At 45.2% G+C, this 11,646-nt stretch overlaps 1 protein-coding gene and 1 long non-coding RNA gene across 2 annotated transcripts in view; one reads left to right on the forward strand and one right to left on the reverse strand.

Moving 5' to 3' along the window:
• Positions 1-11,646, forward strand: part of LOC145716204 (uncharacterized) — a 58,154-nt gene that overhangs the window by 45,320 nt on the left and 1,188 nt on the right. The window contains exons 2-3 of the long non-coding RNA XR_014138708.1: positions 10,659-10,830; positions 11,452-11,602. This is a non-coding gene — a long non-coding RNA (uncharacterized LOC145716204). The remainder of the gene's footprint in view (positions 1-10,658; positions 10,831-11,451; positions 11,603-11,646) is intronic.
• Positions 1-11,646, reverse strand: part of LOC145716203 (synaptotagmin-9-like) — a 52,314-nt gene that overhangs the window by 8,017 nt on the left and 32,651 nt on the right. The gene's annotated exons all lie outside the window — the stretch shown is intronic.

Consider the following 11,646-nt stretch of genomic DNA (forward strand, 5'->3'; position numbering starts at 1 on the left):
TACTCTGGACAGTGCCACAAAGGCCCCAGAATGTTTTTGGCCTGCCAGCCCACAAGAGGACAGGATAAAGGTGTTTCCAGGTCTGGCGGAATGGTAGGGTCGTCTCTACCAGGGGCCTTTCAAGAGAAGCTTCTTGGAAATGAACTTCTCCTAGGGCAAGTCAGCTATACAATTCAGTTGGGAAAAAAGCAGTTGTTACGGGAGAAGGGCAACTCTGAGTGTGGCCTGGGTGAAGTGTGCTGTGGCCCAACCCCTTCTGCCTTCTGTCGGGGGGAAAGCCTGGAAAAACTCAGCCAAAGAAAACAAAATAAGCAAATCACAACACCTTTCCAAACTCTTACAACCGAATGGGCCGCTTCCCAAGATTTCTGTAAACTGAGGTGTAAGGAAAGACTTTTGCAGAGTTCAGAAGAGCACTGAGCCAGTAGGGTTTTGGTGGGGAGACGGGGTGGTAGAGACCAGAGACAGCAATGGTGGTGCCAACACTGGTGGCCAGGAGGCTGGCCTAACTGGTTCCAGGGCTGGCACCGGGCCCACCTCAGGGGCAGAAGCGGCAGCGTCCTTGTTATCTGACCAGTGGCCTCCCCGGCAGCACCAGGGCTTTGGAAGGCATCAGGAACTTCAGTGGCATCAACAGGAAGTAGCGGTTACAATCTTATCAGAACAGAGGGGAACTGAAGTGAATTCAGTTGTCCCAAGACATACAGATCCCATTTGAATTAAACTGAATTGAAACCAAAGATGAGAACAATCTCAATGAAAACTGTCATGTGAAGCGACCTTTTGATCACAGAAATGGCAGCTGATGTGAGACAGGCCATTGAAACTGACCCCAAATTAAGAACATGAAAAGACTGGGTGGATCATTAGATAATATCTTCCCGCGAATTTGAAAATGGGTTTTGATCACAGGAAGTATCTTTGAACTAAGAAGCTTGTCAGAAATTGAAGTGACTCATTACATGATTCAGTCTTACATGGGCTCATTATGGTTATCCTCGTGTTTCAAATTTTTATTTAAAAACCATACAAATCTCGTGATTTTGTTGACTATTACTTAACCCTGCTTTGCAAAATATATGAGGAAACCTCATGCCCCCCCCCCGCTTAGAATCTGATTAGCTTCTTTCTTCTTTCCCCGAAGAGGGCATTTTTGTTCTTCATTGCCTCTCACCCGTTTAAGAATCGTGTTAAAGAAGTGTGAATGTGACTGTACTCTCAGCCAGGGGCTGGGGCGACAGCTGGAAAAGGAGAGTCCACTTGGGTAATAGCCACTCTTTGTGGAGCACTCAAGCACTCTGCTCTATCCTAAGAGCTCTGCAGAGCTGATCTTCAATGCTCACCTGGACCCTCTGTGATGGATACTACAATCACATTTTTACAGAGGTAACTGAGTCCAAGAAAGGCCAAATAACAAAGGTAGTGAATGGCAGAGCCAGCATCTGCCATCGTGTGTTTATGGTTCCAAATGTATGCTCTTGAGTACGATGCCCAGCATGGCAAGTTATTGTCTGCGCCACCCCACCAAAATGCCAACTCCCTCACAGCACCTTTCTAAAAAGGATTTTCAATTCAGAGAGTAGCTTTTTTTTTTTTTTTAAAGATTTTATTTATTTATCTGAGAGAGAGAATGGGAGACAGAGAGCATGAGAGGGGGAGGATCAGAGGGAGAAGCAGACTCCCCGTCGAGCAGGCAGCCCGGTGTGGGACTCGATCCCAGGACCCCAGGATCATGACCTGAGCTGAAGGCAGTTGCTTAACCGACCGAGCCACCCAGGCGCCCCCAGAGAGTAACTTTGAACATTCTAGACTTTGTAGGAAAGTGCACTAAGACCCACTGTCAAGTCAAGCTTCAGGGGAAAGGCGGTGAGTGTTGGCATGTGTGACACGTACACTGTCCTGACAAGGTTCCTCAGAAACAAGCGAGAAGCAAGGGCTGGAAGTGACGTGTCATTAAAAAGGTACGCTACACGGGTGCTGTCAGAGTTTTCAGATGAGGGGACAAGTCAGGGAATTGTTGCATACCTGATGGAGTTGCACAGAGGATGTTTGGAGTTTGTTACTCCAAGTTTACAATGTGTTAACATTTATTCATTAATTCATTCCGCAAACATTTGTTGAGCACCAGGCCAATGTGCGGACCATTAGAAACACAAAGATGACGGATGCACATCCTACTCTTGAAGAGCTTGCAGTTGTCAGTAAAGGACCAGAGAAACAGGACACTGAGCAAGAAAAGAGAGTAAATGAAGTCTCATTAAGAAGCTTGACCGTAGGGGTACCTGGGTGACCCAGTTGGTTAAGCGTCTGCCTTCAGCTCAGGTCATGATCCCAGGGTCCTGGGATTGGGCTCCCTGCTCACCAGAGTCTGCTTCTCCCTCTCCCTTCCCCTGCTGGTGTTCGCACTCTCTCTCTCAAATAAATAAATAAAATCTTAAAAAAAAAAAAAAGCAGCTTGACTGTAGCTGCTCTGGGATGGTGGTGGGGAGAAACAGAGTGTGTATATGTGTGCATGCATGCTCCCACAGAATTCCATCTACCCAAATCAGGGAAGAAAAAGGAAAAAAAGTTATAAAAACAATTGGACCAGGGTGCAAGCTGAAGTGTTCCTAGGATATATGAGACGCATTGGATTGTGAAATGAAATCCCACTAAAAAAGCCTGGTGTTATCTCCCACTGACAGCACAGCTAGCAGAAGCCAGCTAGAAGAAGGGCCTTGCCTTGTGAATGCACAGCTCTGGTGACATTTTCCGGGGGACAATCCAGCCCTTTCCCACGTCTGTACACAGGTATCTAACCTTTGCAATTTGGGACTCAGGCCTCTGAATGGCCATCTGTAGTCTCAGTTGCCACTGAAGAACTAATAATTCTCTTCCCTGCTCTTCGGAAAATTAACTTTGTAATACCAGAAAGGTATAACAAACAAGAACTCTAAATGATGAAGTAATAATGCTTTTGTGTAGGTTATATTTATTTCAGTGTAATAACCCATTTTGTGAACACAATTCCACTTTACGTTTTTGAGGTAAGTGCTTAATAATATGATACAGTAAAAATTACTAGATTTATGATTTCAACAGATACATTTAGGATAACTTGACTAGTTAACGTTTAATATTTAAATGCTCAGGAAAATCCAATATGCTAAGTTTATAAATTTATTTTCTAAGATGCTGAAATGCTTAAGGTGATTTAATCTAAAAGTATAAGTTTTTTTTTTATTTATTCACATTATAAGAGTTAACAGTGCTTGACTGAGAATCTTAAGGACAGTGAAAATACTCTGTATGATACATTGCCATTATATGATGGATACATGTCACTGTATAGTTGTGCAAACTCAGAGAATGTACAACATCAAGAATGGATCATGATGTAAACTATATAGACTTTGGGTGTCAGTGCAGGTTCATTGATTGTAACAACACAGACCACTCTGGTGGGGGATGTTGATAGCGGCGGAGGATGTGTGTATGTGGAAACACTGGTTATATGGGAACTCTCTATACTTGCTACTCAGTTTTTCTGTGTGAACCTAAAACCGTTTAAAAAATAAAATTTATTTTAAAAAAGAGTTAACAGTGCTTGAGAACGATTTTGTTTAACCCCTACTGTGTTAGATGTTTGAAGCGTTTGACATAATCACACTTTAAATTTGTGGCTTCAGTTTGAAATATTTAGGGAATTTAGCCAATTGATTGCTTAAACAGTGCTTAAATATTAGGAGAATTTTATTTGCTAGATTATAAGGTTTTTTTTCTTTAATTTGGAATGTTTAAGAGAATTTGATTAAGTGTGAAATTAGTGTTTAGCAGTTTAGGGAAATATAATCTATCAAGTTAATGAGCTAATTGAGAATTCAACAAAGAACAAATGAAAATGAGTGTTTTAATTTCAAAACAAAATGATTGGATTTATAAATCATTATCATAGTTAATATTACATAGCATTTAGTATGAACTATTCTAAGACTCTTATATCTATTAATTCACTTGCTCCTCACCACAGTTCTCTGAGGTGGGCATACTATTATTATCCCCATTTTACAGATGAGGAAATCAAGGTACAGAGATGTAAAATGACTGCTTTATCAAGTGCTATGGAATGAATTGTGTACCCCACAAAATTCATATATTGAAGCCCTAACCTCCAACGTGATGGTATTTGCAGATGGGATCTTTGCAGGGCAACTAGGGTGAGAAGTCCTGAGGGTAGGGCCCTCATGATGGGCTTAGAGCCCTTACAGGAGACATCAGAGAGCTAGCACTCTTTCTGTCTTTCCACCCGCCATGTGAGCACACAGGGAGAAAACAGCCATCTGCAAGTCAGGAAGAGAGTCCTCACTAGAACCCAGCCATGCCAGTACCCTGACCTCTCACTTCCAGCTTCTAGAACTGTGAGCAATAAACGTCTGTTGTGTAAGCCCCGGTCTACGGTATTTTGTTACGGCAGCCCAAGCTAAGGCACCAAGTGCCTCAGTGTCCTAGGGTTTTCATAACAAAATATAATAAGCTGGGTGGCTTAAAACAATAGGAATTTATTCTCTCCCAGTTCTGGAGGCCAGAAGTCTCAATTCAAGGTGTCAGTGGGGCCGTGCTCTTTCTGAAGACTCTCCAGAAGAATCCTTCCTTGCCTCCTCCTGGCTCCTGGTGGTTGCTGGCAATCCTTGGCTGGTAGCCACATCACGCCAATCTCTGCTCCACCGTCGCCATACATTCTCCTCGTGGGCTCTCTCTGTGTCTTTACCACATGGTCTTCTTATTATAAGGACACTAGTCTTTGGATTTCGGGCCTATCCTAATCCAGTATGATGTCATTTTTTTTTTTAAAGATTTTTATTTATTTATTTGAGAGAGAGAGAATGAGAGAGAGCACATGAGAGGGGGGAGGGTCAGAGGGAGAAGCAGACTCTCCGCCAAGCAGGGAGCCCGATGCAGGACTCGATCCAGGGACTCCAGGATCATGACCTGAGCCGAAGGCAGCCGCCCAACCAACTGAGCCACCCAGGCGCCCCTGGTATGATGTCATTTTAATGTAACTAAATATATCTGCAAAGATTATATTCCCAAAAAAGGTTCTGGGTAGATAAGAATTTTGGGAGGACACAATCAACCCAGTATCCCATGTCACCAATATCCAGCACATTGATAAACTCAATGTCAGTTCTCAGTCCTCATCTTATTCGATCTTTTGGCAACATCTGAGATCTGATCACTTCCTTCTCCCGGAAATAGTATCTTCTCTCGTCTTTGGATGCTCCTGGTTTTCTTACTACTTCAGTGATTTTCTCCTTCTTAGTCTCTGTTGATTTCTCTTCTTTTTCCTACCTTTAAAGTATTGGAATGTCCCAGTTTTTAGTCCCTGGACCTCTTCTCTTCTCCATTTATATGTCAACCATCTTTACAACGTCAGCTTGACCTTTCTCTGGAACTCTCGATTTCTGCATCTAAGTTCCACTTGATGTCTCCCTGTAGCTATCCAATAGACGCTTCAAACTCGGTAGGTCCAACTTCTGATCGCCTTGCACAGATGCTCTACCAGTTGTCTTCCACAGCTCACTTCTAGCTGCTCAGGCCTAAAACACTGAAATCATCCTCCACTTCTCTCTGTCATACCCTACATCAGGAAATCCTATTAGGTCTCCTTCCAAAAATACATACAGAATATAACCACCCCGCTTCTACACTAGTCCAAGCCTCTATAGTTTCCATCTGGATAACAGCAGTAGACTCCTAGTGGATCTCCCACCTTCCACCCTTGCCCCCTACAGTCTATTCTCAATATAGAATCAAAGGGATCAGTTATAACCTCAGATCACGTCACATCTCTCTACAAAATCGGGCAATGGCTTCCTGTTCATCTCAGAGTATGAACTAGAGTCCTTAAAAAGACCTATTAGGTTCTATGTAATCTGAGCCCTGCACACCTGTTACTTTTCTGATCTCATCTCCTATTTCTCTCCCTCACCCGGCATCCCCCACATTGTTCTCAGGGCTCCTTGTACAAACTTCCCTAAGGCCTTTGTATTGGCCACCTCTCAGGCTGCATACTTACGTGGCTTCCTCCTTCATCTCCTTCAACTGTTTGCTCAAATGTTTCAGTTCTCTGCGAGACCTACATTACTTCTAGATTATCACTCCCCCCTTAAAAAAAAAAAAAAACAAAAAAAACCCCAGCCAACCAACCAACCAACCAACCAACAAAAAAAATCCACTACAATATTTCTGGTCCCCCTTACTTGCCCTATTGTATTTTTATTTTTATTAATTAGTGATTATTACCTTCAACAATACATAACATGCTCATTTACAATGTTTATTTCCTGGTTTTCCCCACTAGAATATAAACTCCACTTGGGCAAGAATTTTTGTCTATTTTTTCTCACAGATGTATACCCATCGTAGGTACTCAATCAATATTTGTTGATATATAAATAAATGACTGAATCCCCCACATCCCTCTGCAAGGTGATTGTTTTAAAAGAAACTTGATTGAGCACTCCTTGAACAGAATGCCACAATACATACAACAAATGATGCAAATAGTGTGAAGAGGCATCTTGAAAGATTGTGGATAAGCAGCTAGCCTGGGGAGTCCAAACATGAACTTCTGGAGGAGATGGTCATGGTTCTTCCAACCTGTTGTTAAACTAAGATGATTCTCTGCCCAGATCCTTTTGAGAACTGTCTGGGCTTTTTTGTTGCCACAAATCCCATCTGAACAAAGACTGAGAACTTGGCACTGTTGTCATTCTCACGGGTGCTGCCTTGCACTTGGAGAACTGAGTGCTGGACGGGAGGTAGAGCTCATTTGCTCTTCAAGAAAATGGAGCTTCTTTGGCTTTCAGAGCGAGCTAGCCCTGGGTTACTTTTACACATTAACAGAACCACTGTAGCTGTAGTTTTGAAAATATGTCATGCAGAGTCCAACTAACAAATCAACAATGATTTTTTAAGTTGTAAGATAGAAGAAATTGGAATTCTATCCAACAAGAGTTTATTCAATGCTGACTTTGTGCCAGGCATTTCGCCAGGTACTGGTTATACAACAATGAATAACAATTGCTATCCTCAAGGAGCAGCTGGATGGGCTGTGGATGACAGGTACACAGATAATATCAAGTGGCACCAAACGCTATGGTAGGGGTAGGCCCAGGGTACCAGTGGGAGAGAACACATACAAGAGACATTGAACTCATAGTAGGAGGTTCTCCAGAATGCCTCCTGAAGAAGATGACAACTGATGAGATGTTTAAAAGACAAGCTGGATCTAGACACGCAAAGAGAGGTAGAGAGGCTAGCACAAGAAGAAGTCAAAGCAAGAGCAAGGTAATGGGGGTGAATGAAAAGCATGGAGCAGACCACCAGAAACTGGGCATGGCCTCAAAATAAAGTACAAGGAAGAGATGGAGGCAGGGTCACAGAGGTCCAGGAATGGCAGGATAGGGAACCTGATCTTGGTCTGAAAAAAGGGCAGCGACTGGAGTAGGGGAGGAGCACGGTCAGATTTGTGTTTTAGGACTTGAAGCCTGCAAGCAGTGCAGAGAGGTTGGATGGGAGAGCACACAGCAGAGCAGGAACCCAGGGTGGAGTGACCACATAGGAGCAGCTGAAGTACCCCTCTTGCCTTCACAGTCCTCATTCACGCTGGCCATACACAAGTGTCGGTCAGTGAAGATGGGGAGGACGTGGCTGGCTTTGGCTCCTCAGAGTTCTATTTGGCTGGTCCACAAACGAGACCAGAGTATTTAAATTCAGCACTTCCTAAAAAGGGACAAATGGAGCTCTGAAAAATAATGAAGAGCTAAGCATAAATACCAAAGAGATAATGAATGAAGAGTCATCTAGCTACCTCCCAACCCACCAATGTTTAGTATACAATAAAATGGACGCTCGATCTGTTCACCAGTGACCTTGACTCCAGGATATCACCACTTATGGATGGTAGGCATTTTCTGGCTAAAGAGCAAGATCCCAGTATCCTCTAGCTCTCATTTGCCGGACAATGGTAGGTAGATGCTCTCAGCCTGCTGCATGTGTGGGTAACTTGCCCCTCTCCTCTGGATGCTTCTACCACTTTGAAGAGCCGTGTGCAGATTGCCTGGGTCTCAATCCTCCCTTGGGACTCTCACACTGACCAGTCCCCTCCTGCCTATTGATGATCACATGCTGGAAACTTTTCTATGGACCACAGAGGAAAGGCTCAGTCACCATCTGTAGTAAAGGTCCAGCAATGAGCTCATATCAGCTAAATACATCAATTGAGTGAATAATGAAAACCCCTACTTTTCAGCATGGGGAGGAAACATAATCTCAGACCTCAAGGGGTTCAGAGTCAAGAGAGAAAACATGAAACTTACTATAAAGCAAAAGCAAAAGTAAGTGGTCAATATGAATCACAATCAAAGTATCCTGGGAGTACTTCATGCTAAGTGGGGTGTTGTTCACTGGAGACTTCACAGAGGAGGTGGCACTTCAATCGAACCCCGAGGATTACGTGTGATTTATATGGTAAGAATGGAGAGGAAAGGTGCTCTAGGTTAAGGACGCATCAGGAGAAAAGGCGAAAAAAAAGAAAATTAATTTAGGGAACATAAATAGCCATGGCCAGCCTGTGGAAGCTTTTGAAGGAGGGAGACCTGGTAAAATCTGAATTCTCCTTCCTAAGGAGAGTAGCTTAAAATGAGAAGGAAAGGGCGCCTGGGTGGCTCAGTTGGTTAAGTGACTGCCTTCGGCTCAGGTCATGATCCTGGAGTCCCTGGATGGAGTCCCGCATCGGGCTCCCTGCTCGGCAGGGAGCCTGCTTCTCCCTCTGACCCTCCCCCCTCTCGTGTGCTCTCTCTCTCTCTCTCATTCTCTCTGTCTCAAATAAATAAATAAAATCTTAAAAAAAAAAAATGAGAAGGAAAAAGCCAGGGGGCTGTTGACGCTGCTTCCACAGACTACCTGAGGGAGAGATGGCAGGCACTGGGGGCTTCCTTCCCGGGCACCTGCTGGGACCAGCTTCACCCTAACTGGCTGGTGATACTCACTTTAGCAGATTTGCCCCAGGAGATGGTCATCCATGCCCAGAGTTTACACAGGCCAGAGAGAACAGCTGTAGAATCTGTAGCCTGTTGTGATACCACGAGAGAGAAAATACCCGATACATGGCGGCCTCAAGCAGGGGTTCCCCGCCCCCTCCACTTACCCAGGCCCATCATGCTCCCCTCCCCTTCCCCAGGCATGCGTATGGATGTGTTCTTCCTGGGAGAAACTTGGGAGAAGTTCTCAGAATGAGCCTAAACTCTGGGATGTAGTTGTAGGGAATAAATACAGCTAATAGGTTAAACACAAACTCGTTTTGAAAAGTCAATTAGGGTCAATTAGGTCCTGGGATCTCCTAGGATCGAGCCCCACATCGGGCTCCCTGCTCAGCAGGAAGCCTGCTTCTCCCTCTCCCACTCCCCTGCTTGTGTTCCTGCTCTCACTGTCTCTCCCTGTCAAATAAATAAATAAATAAATCTTAAAAAAAAAAAGTCAATTAGGTATGTGGTAATTTTAAAAAATGTCATGTCTTGCAGCTTACTTTTCTGTGTGAGAGAGATCCTTAAACGTGTTTGTTGTTTGGAAAAGAGGGTATGATCAGGGCACCTGGGTGGCTCAGACAGTTAAGCATCTGACTTTGGCTCAGGTCATGATCTCAGGGTCCTGGGATGGAGCCCCACAATGGGCTCCCTCCTCAGCGGGGAGTCAGCGTCTCCCTCTCCCTCTGCCCCTCCCTCTGCTCATGCTCTCTCTCTTTCAAATAAATATTTTTTTTTAAAGATTTTATTTATTTGAGAGAGAGAATGAGACAGAGAGAGCATGAGAGTGGGGAGGGTCAGAGGGAGAAGCAGTCTCCCCGCTGAGCAGGGAGCCCAATGTGGGACTCGATCCCAGGACTCCAGGATCATGACCTGAGCTGAAGGCAGTCGCTTAACCAACTGAGCCACCCAGGCGCCCCTCAAATAAATAAGTATTTTTTAAAAAAGAAAAGAAAAGAGGATATGATAGAAGACACTTTCTTTCCCCCAAGGATTTAGAGGCTTATATGAAGTTATAAATAATATCAACATTTTGGGGTATTATTCCTACCATTAAGTTTTCATCCCAGCTTCCCACAAAGTCAAAAAACCCCTATAAGCACAATTTTTCTTTTATCTGAGTATCTGCTCTCTTCTGAAAAATCTGACTGACAGTTGGCCATGGAATGTATCTCTCTGCAATGCTGTTAACACTGGGCCTTTGCGTGAATTAGAAACAGGAACCCCTCTGGGCACACTCACCACTTGGTGAGTGGAAAGACTGCTGACCTCAGCTTCATGTCTCCCTCAGCCCAGGTTCCTGCTGCAGGAACCACCTATAGAGTGTTTGTGAGGCCCCGGGGAGAAGCTCCTGGGGGTGGGGGTCCCTTGGGGGACTTAGATTATCAGGTAAAGCCCAGAACCCATCTTGGCCTGAGAGGCTAACGTCATAGGAGGCTGTATTATTCTGAGTAACGATTTAGTATCTTCCTTGCAGGCAGTCTCCCATCGGCAGAGACAGCTACGACTTGAGGTGGATATTTCCTTCCCTGGTTAGAGAATTTTCAGTTTCAGATGATCTGTTTGTCTTGTAATCACTCATGTCACCCCCAGCCCTTAGGAAAGTTTCATTAAACGCTGCAGCCGGGCACTAGCTATGCTTTGGGGAACTACAGAGGAGCTGGGTCCAGCCTTGGGGATAAGCAGTGCAGGAGAGGCTTCAGCTTGGAGAAGCAGGACTGAGACCTCTGAGGATGACCAGCAGAGAGACCTGGAGGCAGAAAGGGTGAGCAAGAAGCAGGACTTGTGAGACAGGGAATCGCCGAGTCGTGTGGGGAAAAAAGTCAATGAGGGTAGACACAAAGGGTAGGGGCTCAGACAGGTAGAACCTGTGGACCCTGGACTTGCATCAGGGGGCTGGAAACGTGGGGAGAAGGGGGAAAAGTGAAAGAGGATGGAGCCAGGATGGGGAGAGGTATGTCTTCCTGGATGAATTAGGGGTTGGTGTTACCTGTGGAGAAGCTGAGCTCTCGTAGCTCTGCTTGGAGCACCTGGCCTGTGAGACACAATGAGCTGGCAGAGGGGACAGGCTGAGGAGACTGAGTTCAGCGCTTGTCCCCTGGGGCTCCTGATGAGGGGCGGGGGAGCAGAACTGCAGGGGCAGCCACCTCCTCTCGGTAACCCAGACTCCCTGGGACTCAGGTGCCCCACACTGCCTCCTCTCTGCTTCTCCCAAGTCTTTGTTCTGCTGTCTGCTTCTTGTCCCAGGTTTCTGGTAAGTATCAGTTCCCAAAACCAAGGTGGCCCCATTCACCCCATCACATCTCACTTGGTATTCTCATCCTTGAACTTAATCATGACCTATTTCTGTTTACGTGTTTGTGGCTGGTCTGTCTCCTTCTGCCAGAATGCAAGTTCCACCCTCAACACTGCATTCCCAGTGTGGGGAACGGCACGTGGCATGTGCTCAGTGAACGCTGGCTGGATGACTGTGGGAGGAACAGTGCAAGACTGCTGTGGGAACTGGTAATAAACGTGCCGACGGCCAGCCCCTGGGGGTGAGTCTGGAGTGTTGTGCCAGCTCACGCTGACAACAACCCCT

The sequence above is a fragment of the Leptonychotes weddellii genome, chromosome 11 (genome assembly GCF_054177405.1).
Source record: "Leptonychotes weddellii isolate Sample4059 chromosome 11, ASM5417740v2, whole genome shotgun sequence".
Classification (NCBI taxonomy): domain Eukaryota; kingdom Metazoa; phylum Chordata; class Mammalia; order Carnivora; family Phocidae; genus Leptonychotes; species Leptonychotes weddellii.